The sequence below is a fragment of the Euprymna scolopes genome, chromosome 44 (assembly GCF_053919585.1).
Source record: "Euprymna scolopes isolate OS-2025 chromosome 44, ASM5391958v1, whole genome shotgun sequence".
Lineage (NCBI taxonomy): Eukaryota > Metazoa > Mollusca > Cephalopoda > Sepiida > Sepiolidae > Euprymna > Euprymna scolopes.
The window spans coordinates 20140947-20155574 of record NC_136525.1 but is presented as its reverse complement, the minus strand read 5'-3'; positions in this window follow the sequence as shown (position 1 = coordinate 20155574).

The window sequence follows — 14628 nt, the reverse complement described above, 5'->3', positions numbered from 1 at the left end:
TTAATATACAAATGTTTATGATATTATTAATCGTTAAACTGTGTAAATCTTAAAACCTAACAAAATTATAACAAAGATTAATTATTAATTGAAGTTTGAAAAAGATAAACAAAGGTTTTAAAAAAATCATTAAGTCGCTTCTGCTTTCCCATAGTTCGTATAGTTTTGGAAATATGCGGTCCATTTTCCACAATCGTTTGGCAGTCCCCAAGGTTCCCAAAACAAAAAAAAAATGCTATTATATTTAAAAGGATGTCATGGTTTGGCCATTTAAAAAACACCTTAGGCATTCGTGCAGTTTAATTAAATAGCCTAAAAATCAAAAACAAAATATAGAACAAATAACTTTTAAACAAGGAATTTTATTTTTTTTACCGATCTGCATAATTTTAAAGTTCTGAAACTGTTTTAAAGTTTTGGTTCTTGTCCAAAATTCTCCATATGAAAAATTCATTTTTAAGTGATTAATAGGAATTCGTAGACATTACAACATAAATCTTGCAAGTTTGACTTATTGTCGAATTATTTCTCCTTGTTGCTTATTTGTTTTTAGATTGTTTTCGAAATGCCAGACAAACTGAGCATTCTTCACTGACTTATAAAATTTTATTTTCTTATTTAAAAATAAAACTTCTTGGATCAATTTATGTGATTTTTGGAATATGATATTTTCGTTTTGTCAAAGAGCATTTTATTTTTTAGCACTGAGAATTCTGGACAATCATTTTTTTAATTTCAAAATAAAATTTCTTTTATTCAATATGGCAACCCATGTGTTGTTGGCATTTCATTCTTTTTAAAACTTACTTTACCCCCCCCCCTTTTTTTTTTTTATACACAATGATCACCACTTATCAAGGCCCGGAAGCCACTCAGGGATAAGGGTTATTGCAAATACATTATGTTAGTGTGGAGATTTGATGAAGTGTTTACTTAAGGGGGCGGTTAATTAGGAATTTGTTAACGTTGGACTTGAAGACATCCAAGTTGTAGTTAGGTGGGAAGCAGGCAGACGGAACAGAGTTCCACAGGTGTGCAGTTCTAAGAAAGAAGCTTTGTTCATGGAATCCGCATTTTGATTTAGGCACAGATAAAGAGTGGGGGAAATTTTTCACAGTGGATTCAGCTAGACGGGTGTTTTTTGTGAAAGATTGGCGAGAGGGGACCAGAGATTGGAGTTCAGACGAGCACCTGCCATGGAAATAACGATAAAACAAGGATAGGCTCCCAACGTCTCTTCTGTGGGAGAGAGGTTGCAGGGTAGAGAAAAGGGTATCCCCCACTAAACCATGAAGTCTATTTTGTACTTTGTCAAGGCAGGATAGGCTGTTTTTAGCAGCTCTTGCCCAGATATGGCAACAGTATTCCATCCTTGGACGTACTTGGCTTTTATATAGATAGAGAATTGCATCAATAGTGAGATATCTTCTGGAGCAGTAGAAGGATCCCACCATCTTTCCAGCGACCTTGGCAACAGACTTGATGTACGTGTTTCATTTCAGATCAGGAGTAAAGGTCAAACCCAGAAGCTTGTCAAAACATGGGGCCTCACTCAGACGAGAGCCATCCATCCCAATTGATGCCAGATGGGGATCAGAGCGTTGATGATGTAAGGATAGGAGTGTGGTTTTGGATGCATTAAAGGTAACCAGCCACATCTTCCCCCACTGAACCACGCGCTCGAGATCAGAGGAGAGAGAATCAGAGAGAACTTTGTCATTTACAGCCTTTGATGTGTTGCCGTAGATGGTCGTGTCATCAGCATAGATGTCAACGAATGATTTAAGTATGTGTTTAGGGAGATCATTGATGTAGATCAGGAAGAGAGTTGGGCCCAGGATTGACCCCTGAGGGACTCCAGCATTTATATTGCAGGCCTCCGATTTTTGTCCATCTACCACTACTCTTGAGCCTATCGGAGAGAAATGATTTAATGATTGAGAAAACATTTCCAGTTATACCGTAGTTGGAAATCTTGTGAAGTAGACCCTTATGCCATATCCTGTCGAAGGCCTTTGATATGTCAAGAGCAATTGCCCTAGAAAGGAAGCCTTTGTCAAGAGATTCACTAATCCTGTCACCTCTCTCAACTTAGGGTAAGTCATTTTTTTTTTTTTTAATTGTTGAAGCATGAAATCAGTGAAAATCTCCAAACAAAATTGACCGCCATTTTTGTTTACTTGTGTTTAACTAAGTGAAAGTGACGATAACAAATGTTACAATCAGTTTCCACACTTTTACATTATACCGGTCAGCAGAAAAATAAATTCTCTTGCATATGACAAAATTATTTGTTGTATAGTTTGTTTGTTTTCTATTTCTAGGTTGTTAACTATACTGCTCAGCTGGGAGGATGTTATCTCCTCAACACCAAGATGCTTTGCCCCTGTTGACTGCGGTATATTTGTGGTCCTGTGCAATTTTAGGAAGTCCACTCTCTCAGGCCTTGCCTTCTCACCCTTTGCTCTACCTGGGAATGTCAATGAGGCTGCCCAAGCAGTTTCTGATGAGCCGTTCCACTTAAGTTAGCAGATTTACCAAACTTCCATTACTATCGATTACTATATTGTCCTTTTGACTACTCTACACTCTTTAACCCTTATCCTTGAGTGGCCTATCGGCCTTGATAAGTGGTGACGACTATGTAAAAAAAAAAAAATAAATAAATAAAAAAAAGCATTTTTTTGAAGGAGTCTCCTTTTTTTTTGAGGGGGAGGGGCTGGCTCTTCAATGCCACTTTCATACTCTTGTGTTACATCTTCCTGGTGTAGGAGAGAGATAAATTACTGCAATGCCTAACCCATCAAAATTAGGTTGGAAGTGAGGAGAGATCCGTTTCATAACATTGTGACAGGATGTGAACGAGGTTAACAGGTAAGCAGTGAGATGATGATGATGATGATGATGACTATTGATAATAAATTCTGAATGTAAGAACGTTAGTGTGATACTGTCACCACCTCCTCCCAATTGTTAGGTGTTAAAAAGACAACAAAAAAATTTTTCTTAATGATCCTTTTGTCTATTTGGGCTATAACTGAAGCATATAGATTTTAATCCCATTTCGAATGCAAAAACTGAAAATGAAATGAAAATTAAAAAGGAATTGTTTTCTGAAAAATTAATTATAATTAATGTACATGAAGTATGATATTATCGCCCCCCCCCAAGTGTTTGGAATTTAAAAAAAAAAAAAAAAAAAAACAACGAGAGAGAGAGATTAAAAAGAAAAAAAAAAAAAAAGATAACTTTATCAGCAGAACAAACATATAGGAAGTTGTTCACCAAGGCACACAAAGAAACTAAAATAGGATTGTTACTCAAGGTTTGATGGATAAAACAGCAGACATAAATATAGTTAGAGTTAGTTTATGGGCACTTTGAGGAGTAGAGTAGCAGTGAGTTTTGAGTAAAAGTCAGTAAACAAATTTCCTAACTTCTGGCATGGCTGCCCATCCCACCTAAAAAAGTGTAATGAATTTAAAAAAAAAAAAAAAAAAAAAAAAAAAAAGTAAATAAATAAAATAAGAAAAGAGGAAATAAGTTTATCAAGAGAACAAACGTATAGGAAGTTGTTCGCCAAGGTACACAAAAGAAACAAAAATAAGATTGTTAATCAAGTTCAAAAGACAGACATAAATGTAAATATAGTTAAAGTTAATTAATGGGCATTTTGAGAAGTAGCAATCAGTTTTGCAACAGTAAAAAAAAAGAAAAATGAAAGAAGTTTATCAGCAGAACAAAGGTATAGGAAGTTGCTTACCAAGACACACAAAAGAAAGCTGAAATAGGATTGTTAATCAAGGTGTGCCAGCAAACAGAAACAAAAAATTGGTCGATATATTTTAAGAGTTAGTTTTAGGGTTTTGCGACAGTTTACAATGGCTGGGAACAGACACTCTAGAGTCTGTGGGGGGTTGATGACGATTACCGTTGACGATAGTCGCAAGTTAGACACAGTTGAAAGCAGGTTAATGGTTCAGAGCAGATCGAGATGAGTTGACGGCAACTTACAAACACAACCCCGAAAGACGACATTAAAAAGAAAAAAAAAAGTAGAACCCTATGAGAGTTTCTGAGTAAAAACGGTCAAGCTTCAGGATTTCTTCAAGCTAAAACCTCTGTCCCATTGCTACACTGTGCCTGTTTTACTTTAAAACTATGGGCACTGATGAACTAACACTTGTGTCCCCCATCAAGGGGACACAAATGTCAGCAAGTGTTGGACGGCTTTAATTGATTTCCAAATTAATCTGCATTGTTGCATCCTTGTTCCTGTTTTACAATTACTGTAATGGAATACACTGTGCTGAACTAATAGCACGGCCTTGAAAGAAGACATAGATACGGACTTTACCGTGTTGAGAGTCGATGGTGTCACACACACATCCAGAGTGCAACTGATATTCATGGAAGGTGTCCGAGTTTGTGTTTTATTTTATACTTATGAACCTGTGCGCACTCTCTCGGCAATCGCAAATGTGAGAGACTACGACACTGCAAGAGAAAACGAGGGTGAAAAAAGTCACGGAACACAAAGTTGGTGGTCAGCGGCTGTTGAGTGGCCAGCACATGGTTTTTATCACACTAGCTTGTTTATTTTTACGGCATATCAACCCTTTTTTTTTCGGCTTATTTAATTATTATCAAATAATGCTGAAGCGATACCAATCGTAAATGATTTGTTATATACAATTAATTAAACACAAGTTGACATTTTACATGCAACTCAGCATCATCGATTTAACGCCTCTTTTATAAGTTGGCAGAAGTTGATTTCTAAAGTAACCCACGGTGTTGCATCCCTATGCCTATTTTACAAGCACATTAATGGAATGTGCTCCCATGAACTCGTAGCACTTGTGCTCTCTTGACATACATACTCTCGACTAACCCGACAAGCAGCAAAATTCCACCCGTTCACTGTTGAGGTTCTTAGATGCTAAAAAAACCTTGTACTCTAAGAGTTTCTTTCTTCAGACTGCTAGACTTTGGAATTCCCTCCTTGTTTCCCTGATTGTATTAACCTGCAGAAGTTTAAATGTAATGTGAACAGACATCTTGCTGCTCAACTCCCCACAATCCCTCATTAGATATGATTCCAAATAGTAGTCCTAATGTTCCAACTGGCATATTACATCATAGGATCATTTTATTGGTAGTGTTGAACGCAACTAGAGATTTTATCTCTGTACAACAAATTAATGCACGACAACTGCTCCTGCTGATTCTCTATTTGTGTGCTACTTAAGCATGTCATTCGATCAACCTAGGATTCATATGTCAAGAACAACAAGAAGCAACTGATTTTAATTTAGATCGACTGCCATGTTTTTTTGCTTTTTTGCCAAAAATCTTTGTAAAAAAATACATTTTTTTCAGACTGACGGGTTGAGATTTGGGAGAAATAAATAAATTGTTGATATATTTACTTTTAATTTCTCGTCTTTTTTTTTGTAAACATTTACAATTAAAACAAAATAAAAAAAAACAAACAAAAACTATAAAACAAAAAAGAAAACATTTACGGTTATTGTTGGCTAACCTACTTTTTAACTTTTAATTAAAAATTATTGAATTATATTGATTTCAATAATTTCACTTGTTATTTTAATTACAATAACTTTATTTTTACACTTTAATAAACAAATTTATTATATAAATTCAAATTAAAAACAATTTATTTTTATAAATTGATAAACGTATTTCTTATAAAATTTCAAATAAAATAAAAATCTTATTTTTAAAATTTTGTTATTAAAAATGCAAATAAAGACTAATTGTGTTACTTTTATCTTTTTTTAAATTTTTTTTTTCATGGGGGGGGGGGTCACCACTTATCAAGGCCCGGAGGCCACTCAGGGATAAGTGTACAGTAATCAATGAGATAGTATTGTAGTAATCATTAGTATTGGAGATTTGACAGAGTGACTTACTTAAGGGGGTGGTTTGTCAGGAATTTGTTTATGTTGGATTTGAAGACATCCAAGTTGTAGTCAGGTGGGAAACAGACAAACGGAAGAGAGTTCCACAATTGTGCACTTCTGAGAAAGAAGCTCTGTTCATGGAATATACGTTTGGATTTAGGCACAGATAAAGATAGGGGAAAATTATTGACAGTAGTTTCAGTCAGACGGGTGTTTCTCGTGAAAAATTGGCAAGGGGGGGACGAGAGATTGGAGCTCAGACGAGCACTTGCCATGGAAATAACAATAAAACAAAGACAGGCTCGCAACATCTCTTCTGTGGGAGAGAGAGAGGCTGCAGGGAAGAGAAAAGGGCATCCCCCACTAAACCACAAAGTCTATTTTGTACTCTGTCAAGGCAGGATAGGCTGTTTTTAGCAGCTCCTGCCCAGATGTGGCAGCAGTACTCCATCCTTGGACGTACTTGGCTTTTATACAGATAGAGAATTGCATCAGTAGTGAGATATCTTCTGGAGCGGTAGACCGATCCCACCATTTTCCCAGCGTCCCTGGCAACAGATTTGATGTACGTGTTCCATTTCAGATCAGGAGTAAAGGTCAAACCCAGAAACTTGTCACAACATGGAGCCTCCCCAAGACGAGAGCCATCCATTTCAATCGATGCCAGATGGGGATCAGAGCGTTTATGATGTAAAGATAGAAGCTTGGTTTTGGATGCATTAAAAGTGACAAGCCACCTCTTCCCCCATTGTACCATGCGCTCAAGATCAGAGGAGAGAGAATTAGAGAGAACTTTGTCATTTACGGCCTTTGATGTGTTGCCATAGATGGTCGTATCATCAGCATAGATGTCAATGAATGATTTAAGTATGTGTTTTGGGAGATCATTGATGTAGATCAGGAAGAGAGTTGGGGCCAGGATGGACCCCTGGGGGACTCCAGCATTAATACTATGGGCCTCTGATTTCTGCCCATCAACCACTACTCTTATGAACCTATCAAAGAGAAATGATTTAATGATTGAGAAAACATTTCCAGTAATACCGTAGCTGGAAATCTTGTGAAGTAAGCCCTTATGCCATACCTTATCGAAGGCCTTTGATATGTCAAGAGCAATTGCCCTGGAAAGGAAACCTTTGTCAAGAGATTCACTAATTAGTTTCACTAACTAGTTGTTTTTATTGTATAATTTTCAATAATGTCCTTTTCTGGTTTTTATTTCAATAAATACTGAAGAACAATAAAAGTGAAGGAACTGGTTTGCTTTGTAACCACTTCCGGTAGCAGACACCGGAATGTAGGAAGTATGTTAGCTTACTATTGCCACATTTATAATTTAAAAAAGGAAACAAATGTTATTTTGATTTTAGAGAATATTTTTCGCTTTCTTTTTTTAATAATATTTCCCATGTCTGAAAAAAAACAAAAAAAAAAAAAAAAAAAAAAACAAGATACATTTGTTGTTTAAATTTGTCAAACAAAAATAGCAAAAACCATGGAGAAATTATGGGTTGATACCTTTCTCAACAATATTAGCGTAATTGGCAGTAATGATGAGGAAAAACAGTTTGAAACAATAAAAAGAAAAAGAAAAAAAAAAAAAAAACAACCCCGTGAAAGTTTCTGAGTAAAAATGGTCAAGCTTCAGGATTTTCTCAAGCTCAACCCTCTGTCCCATTGCCAAAATGTTGCATCCGTGTGCCTGTTTTACAAGTATTTTAATGAAATGTGGTCTGATGAACTCCTAGCACTTCTGCTCTCTCGACGTACATACTCTCGAGAAACCCAACAAGCAGCAAATTTCCATCTCTTCACTGTTGCAGTCCCTAGATGCTAAAAAGCCATTTACGCTAATAGTTTCTTCCTTCAAACTGTTAGACTTTGGAATTCCCTTCCTGTTTTCCGCTTCTCTAACTATACAGACATGCAGAAATAAAACAAAACTGGAATCTTAGGCAGATATCAATCATACCAGTTATTATAGGTGCCACAGGGCTTATGAAGAAGAACCTCAAGTCCTACCTAACTAATATTCCTGGTGACCCAAGTGCAAAAGAGATCCAGACAATTGCACTTATAAAGGAACAACAAGGATACTAAAAAGAGCTAAAAAGTTGGTTTCAATAAAAAGCAGGGCAATATTGGAATCTGGTTTGGCTGTCTCGTACCCAGCATTACAATCTTCAAAGAAATAAATATAGTATGAATAGAAATTTGCTACTAAACTCCCCACACAATCCCATGTAAGATATCCGATCACATAAGTAGTAATATGCTTTGGGGTGAAAATTTTTTTTAAAAATAAATTAAAAAAAAAAAAAAATTAATAAGTCGGTAAAATCAGATTTAATTTGCTTGACATTTTTTTTTTTTTTTTTTTTCACAGAATAAATATTTTAGCGAGAGGAAAACATGGCGTACATGTAAACCAGTTCTTAATATTGTTGGGTTCTTGTAGCATTTGGAAGATTAAAAAAAAAAAAAAAAAGAAAAAAAAAAAAAAAAAAGAAAAAAAAAAAAGAAAAAGAAAAAAAAAAAAGAAAAATTCTTTTTAATTAAATAAAAGTTTTAGTTTGGCGAGGTGTGTAACGTGTCGTACACGTTCACCATGTTTTTTTTTTAAATATTTTTTTATTGAGTCTGACTAATGATGTCATTTGTAGCGATTATAATTAAATCGTTTTTCACTGTAGAAAGAACCCCATGGGAGTTTTTTTTTTTTTTTTTTTTTTAGAATAAGCAAAGTCACACTTCAGGATATCCGGAAGCTGGAACATTGTCAGAGTTTTAGGATAGCATTCCCAATCCTTTTGTTCGGAATAAATATTGTAAACGCAGTATCATTCAAGACATATTTATGTAGAATTGTGGGTTTCAAAATTTATCAGAGAAAAAAAAAAACAAAAACAAAAAAAAAAAAACAGAAAAATGGTATAAAATAAAAAGTAACTTTTTTTCTTTTTTTTTTTTTTTTTTAAAGAATATTTCATCCCTGGTGTAAATCAATTTTATCCCTGGTGTAAATTAATTTAGTCCAAAGATTACAGAAAAGTATTATTTTTATTTATTTATTTATTTTAATGCTAAACATTTTTGTAAAAAGTACTTCTCTCTTCCAGACTGACGGGCTGATAAACATTTACTATATAAAAATTTTTTTTTTTTTATATATAAATGCATTTACGAAAAAAAAAAGAAATATCTAAATTTTTTGAAGTAAAAAAAAAAGTTTTTTTTAAAGAATATCTCATCCCTGGTCCAAAAGATTAATTAAAAAAGAAAAAAAAAGAAAAAGAGAAAGAAAAAGGGAAAAGAAAAAAAGGAAAATAGAAAAAGAAAAAGTAAAAGAGAAAAATAATAATTAAATAACAAAACAGAAAATGAAAGAATTTGTTGTAAACTTCCACTTATAGATTTTAATAGAGTTAAACTATTTTTTGCTTTTTTGGATCATTTTTTTTTTTTTATTGTAAAAAAAACCAAAAAAACTCCAAGTGAGTTTTAAAGTAAGCAAAGCCATGCTTTCAGGTCTTCCTGAAAACGAAACATTGGACTGGATTCAGTAAAGTACCAAATTCTTAACCATTTTTTTTTTTCAGATGGAAATTACATCTTTAGTTGAGAAATGTTTGCTTTTTATGGTGATCCTTGTCGTAATTTGAACATTTTTTATTTTTTTCAAACTAATGAAGTTTTTAAAGAGTAGCGCAATCTTAAAAAATATAGCAAATTTGAGAATCAACTTACCTAGAAAATTTCTGAGACATTTTTCTTTTTAAGTTCTCAAAAGAAGCTAACTCTTTTTTGCCTATTTATATATATATTTTTTTGTTTCTTTTTCAAACTCAGAAATTAAAAATTAGTGACACTTGGATTATTTCAGACTATCACTCCACAAAAGTCTAGATAGCTGCCACAATTTGTGCACTTTATTAACCCCAATGCTAACCCCAGGGATAAGAGTAACAAATGGTACCCCCTCCCCTTAAATTGAGATGATTTTACCAACCTTTTTGTTAGCATAGGGACCAGGTATTGCTCCAAACGCTAGAAAATTGGTTGTCATATAGCGGCGCCAACTGAGCACACGTTGACCATTCAACTCTGAGATGGGAGAGGACGGTGGTTAAGTGATTAATAACACAGGCTGACAACCTGGTTTAAGTTTGCATCCAGTTCGTTCATAAGTGCTTTCACTTAGGGATGTTGGCAACCTTCATTAAGTACCTGATGTCTTTCTGAAAAAAAAAAATTCTGACGAGAAAAATATCAGGGAAACCAATGCCAATAAAAGAATCTTCGGATTCATACGATATGATAAATTCTGGAATAGCAGGAGGGAGGGATTGAAAATCAGTTTGTGCTAGACTAGCTTAGAAAATTTTCTGTTAAAATAAACGAATAAGTAAAAATCAAACAGAGAATAGTGTGACGCTATGTTCGACTGAGATCGTTAGATGCTGGGAGGGGGATAGGAAAAGGATAAAGGACAGGAGGACAAAAGAAAAGGGAAGTAGGTTTAACGAGTAATAAAAGAACTTATCAACAGACAATGGATAGGAATTTGTTCTTAACGCAAAGAGAAATAAGGGTAGGGGTTAACACAGGGTGTGACAAATGACCGGTAGAGAACAATAGGAATAACATTTGCCGGGGGGGGGGATAGTTATATGTTTAGTTAGTTGAGGCCTGAACTTCCAGGTGGACAGTTGGATTTTGGATATAGCAGAGAGCAGTTGGTCACTCAAGGTTCTCGAGGGAGATGGGGAAATGAACTAACGACAATAGGCGCACACATCTCAACAGTAGGTGTGGACCTCAGTGTGTAGAAGGCAGTTTCACCCCCCCTTCCAACCTGTGTGTGTGTGTGTGTGTGTGTGTGTGTGTGTGTGTGTGTGTGTGTGTGTGTGTGTGCGCGCGAAGCACCGGCATCTGTGTTTTTCTTGTGTTGTTTTATTTTTATACTTGTGGATCCGCGTGCATCCTCATCAACAGTCAGCAGTGAGAAAATGATAACACGACCAGAACTAGAAGATGGAGAAGAAAGCGATGGAGCACACAATGTCTGGAGCTGGCAGAACCACGTGGTGTCACAGTAGTAGCCGATTCTAAATTACACAAAACTATAATAAATACAGTTAATAACATAGATAACACAAACAAATAAAAATAAATACGTGCAGATAGGAAGTCATCGGGTTCTGGGTTTGTAATGTTTATGGTATTGAAGGTCTCGTCAATGGTGAAAAAAATCGCGAACAATGTTTACAGGAAGGATGAGGTTGTTCACTTTGCTCTTTTCTTCTTTGTTTTGCCTCTTCCTTCCTTTTCTCCGTAAAGTCTGTGGTGCCTTTATGCATTACTCGCCTTCACGCGTTCCGGTTTGTCAGTTTGTCCGCCATAAGGACAGATTTTTAGGTCACGAGACTCCTTGTGGTCTAGTTATGTTGGCAAGCTCACCATGGAGTATTTTCTTGAGGAGTTTGAATGCATCCATTCTGTGGATGTGGCCTGCAAAGTGGAGATGGTGACCTCAATGCTGGTCACAACCTGTGCCAAGAATAATTCTTGCAGTATATGCACTGTATATTGCCTTGTTTTCAAATCAACTTGGAGTTTTTTTTTGTTTTTTTTTTAAATTTTTTATTTTTCTTTAGCATAGAGATGGGTCATTTTTCCGAATGCCAAACAATCGCCTCTTAACGAGCTCCAAATGACTGCCCTTTTATGGATTATCACCATTAGCTGAAGTGCAATTTTTTATTTTTTTTTTATTTTCTTTCGTACTTGGTTTTCTGGGAATATTTTCAGATAATTTGTATTATTTATGCAATTATTTTCATCAAGGACCCGTGGCAATTAATAATAAACCTTTTCTAAGAGAGAGAAGGTAAAGCCTAGGAGAACGGACCTCCAAGAACAGAACAGAATCATGCTTCAGTTCAACAGAAAGAAACCCGACTGTCGGACTGATCGTCGAAAACGTATCTGATTGATAAAAACAGTTACTCGAACAGTGCCAATATAGGCTGTATTTTCAAATCTTCATGTCAATTTTGTTTTAATTTTTTTTTATCGGTATAAGGATGGGCCATTCTTTGAAATATCAGACAATTTCTTGATATTTAGAGGCTCCAACCGAATGCTCTTATGGATTTTGGTTAATCCCTTGAGTGCAATTGTTTGAATTTTTTTTTTTCACATTGAGTACGCAAGGAGAGCAGCACCAAAAAAAAAAAAAAATTTTTTTTTCTAAATATCTTCAGTTTCAATTAGGTACAGTGAGAATCATCACAGAATCCAATGAGACTTTTCGATTAAAAATGGTCAAGCTTCAGGATTTTCATAAGTCAGTTTTATCTGACACTACCGCAGATTTTTTTTTTTTCACAAAATATTCTAATGCAAGGAAAACATCTTGTAATTGTAAATTTTAATTTTTTGTTTGAAATTCTTGCAAATGCTACCTCAGGTAGCATTTGCAAGAATTTCAAAGATAAAAGAAAATTTTTTTAAATTAAATAAAATTTTTAGCCCTGAGAGTTGTCTGTTGTTAGATATTGGCAGGCAACCCCCTGGGGGGGGGGGCACACACATTCAATGGCTTGCATACACGCAAATGGATTCCATGTAAAGAATGCGGGCTTTCCACCCGCAATGGAATGCATAATTTTACCCAGAAATATGTGAGAGGATATCGGTCAAAGTATTGAAACAATAGATAATAGAAAATATTAAACATTCCAATAGGAAAAGAATGTTTGTATAAATAAATTGTCACAAAGAAAAAGAGGGCAGTCGGTCAGAGAGAAGCAATTTCTGTCACATTTCTTCATTACCCAACCGCATTTAGAAATGTCAAAACACCAGTAATAACTTATAATCAAAAGCTTATTTGTTGGTGTGAAATTAAAACAATATATTTTTTATAGATCAGCTGTGTTGCGTTTTACTCGCTGTCAGTGTGTATATATCTTGGACCAGCGACAAAAGTAAATGTTAACAATTAGACTTGACTGGACGAACACATTTTGAACAACTGGCCACAGCGAATACGTAACGTGCCATACACGTTTGCCATATTTTCTTTTGGTATTTTTTTTCAAAGTCGACTAATGATGTCATTTGTAGCAATTATAATCAAATCATTTTCCCCTATAGAAAGAACTCCATGGGAGTGTTTTTAAGTAAGCAAAGTGGATGTGACAAAACTTATTTAACCCTAACCACACTATGAATCATTTAAGGTCTTCGCCTTCATGGAAAAATGAATGTTTTCAGAGAGAACTTTTACAAGATGGAAAAGGAAAGCAAGGCAAGAGAAGACAAAACATAGGGTGCTTGCATGGGAGGAAGGAGACAGGAAGTCATTCTTTGATGAAACAAAAGTCATCTAACTCCCCTACCTACTTCATGAATTGCTTGAAGTCTTAGTCATTACAACCAAATTAACATTTTCAGTTTTCAGAGAGAACTGTCACAAGAGGGAAAAGGAAAGTAAGGCAAGATGAGAGAGAGGAAACAAGCTGAACATGCGGGGTCTTCTTCCACGAGTAAAGAATTAACTTTCACCAATACTAATGTTTGTGCAAAATTTTTAAAAATCCAAGCCGTGGTTATTGAGAAAACGGGTGAACAATTTAGAGGCAATTTTACCCATATAATGGACCCCTGTCCTGGAAAATCAGTTCTGGCAAAAATTTACTTTGTCTATGACGAATGTTTTTTTTTTTTAAAAGTCAAAGCCTGGTTATTTATAAAAGTGTGAACAAATGAACGGACAAACAGGAGTTAATTACTAGGTCCAATCCCTCTTTTGTCGAGGGGGGGGAAGATAAAACACGCGAGAGAGAAAGAAAAAGAAATAAAATCCAACCAAATAGCAATAAAAATATGCAGTTAATGATGCACTCAATTTGGCAGAAATCCGCTTTCTCTCATTTAAAAAAGTGGATTCCAAACAAAAAGCGAAAAATTTATATTGATTTAGGTGGCAATACGTTAAAAAAAAAAAAAAAAAAAAAAAAAAAAATCTGCATAATTCCGCTAAAAGGCAAAGAACTCCTATCAGTGACCCTGGACCAGATTAATGAAGGGGACCAATTATACCAATTGCACATGCTGTTTTGTGGCATGAATGTAGATTAAAAAAAAAAAAAAAAAAAAAAAAAAAAAAAAAAAAAAAAAAAAAAAAAAAACGAGAATTAATTAATCCAAATAATCATTTTTATTTATTTTCTTTAAGTAAAGATTAATTTTAATAAAAAAGTAATATAAATAAAATAAATAAATAATAAAATAAAAAAAATAAAATAATGTTTTGCAGTATAGTTAACAAGAAAAAAAAAATCCGGAAAAAAAGAACAAAGTTTAACCATATCTGACTGGCAACTACCCCCGGACTTGGGGTGTATGAAATGAAGCCTTCAATTTTCTTTCAGTTATAAAACAGAGGAAGGGAGGAGACAAAAAAATAAATAAATAAAAAACAAAGCAAATAGACAACAAATAACTTATACCAAACGCAAGAAAATTTAATTTTCTATCCACTGAGATAAGTTTCACATGTGGATAGTGATTTCAAAATTTGTGTTTTTATGAATTTATTAGCATCACTTTTAATCAATCATTCAAGTTATATTTTAAGATGGCGGCAATTTGTTTAGAAGATGCTTGTTGATTTCAGTCTTATAAAATAATT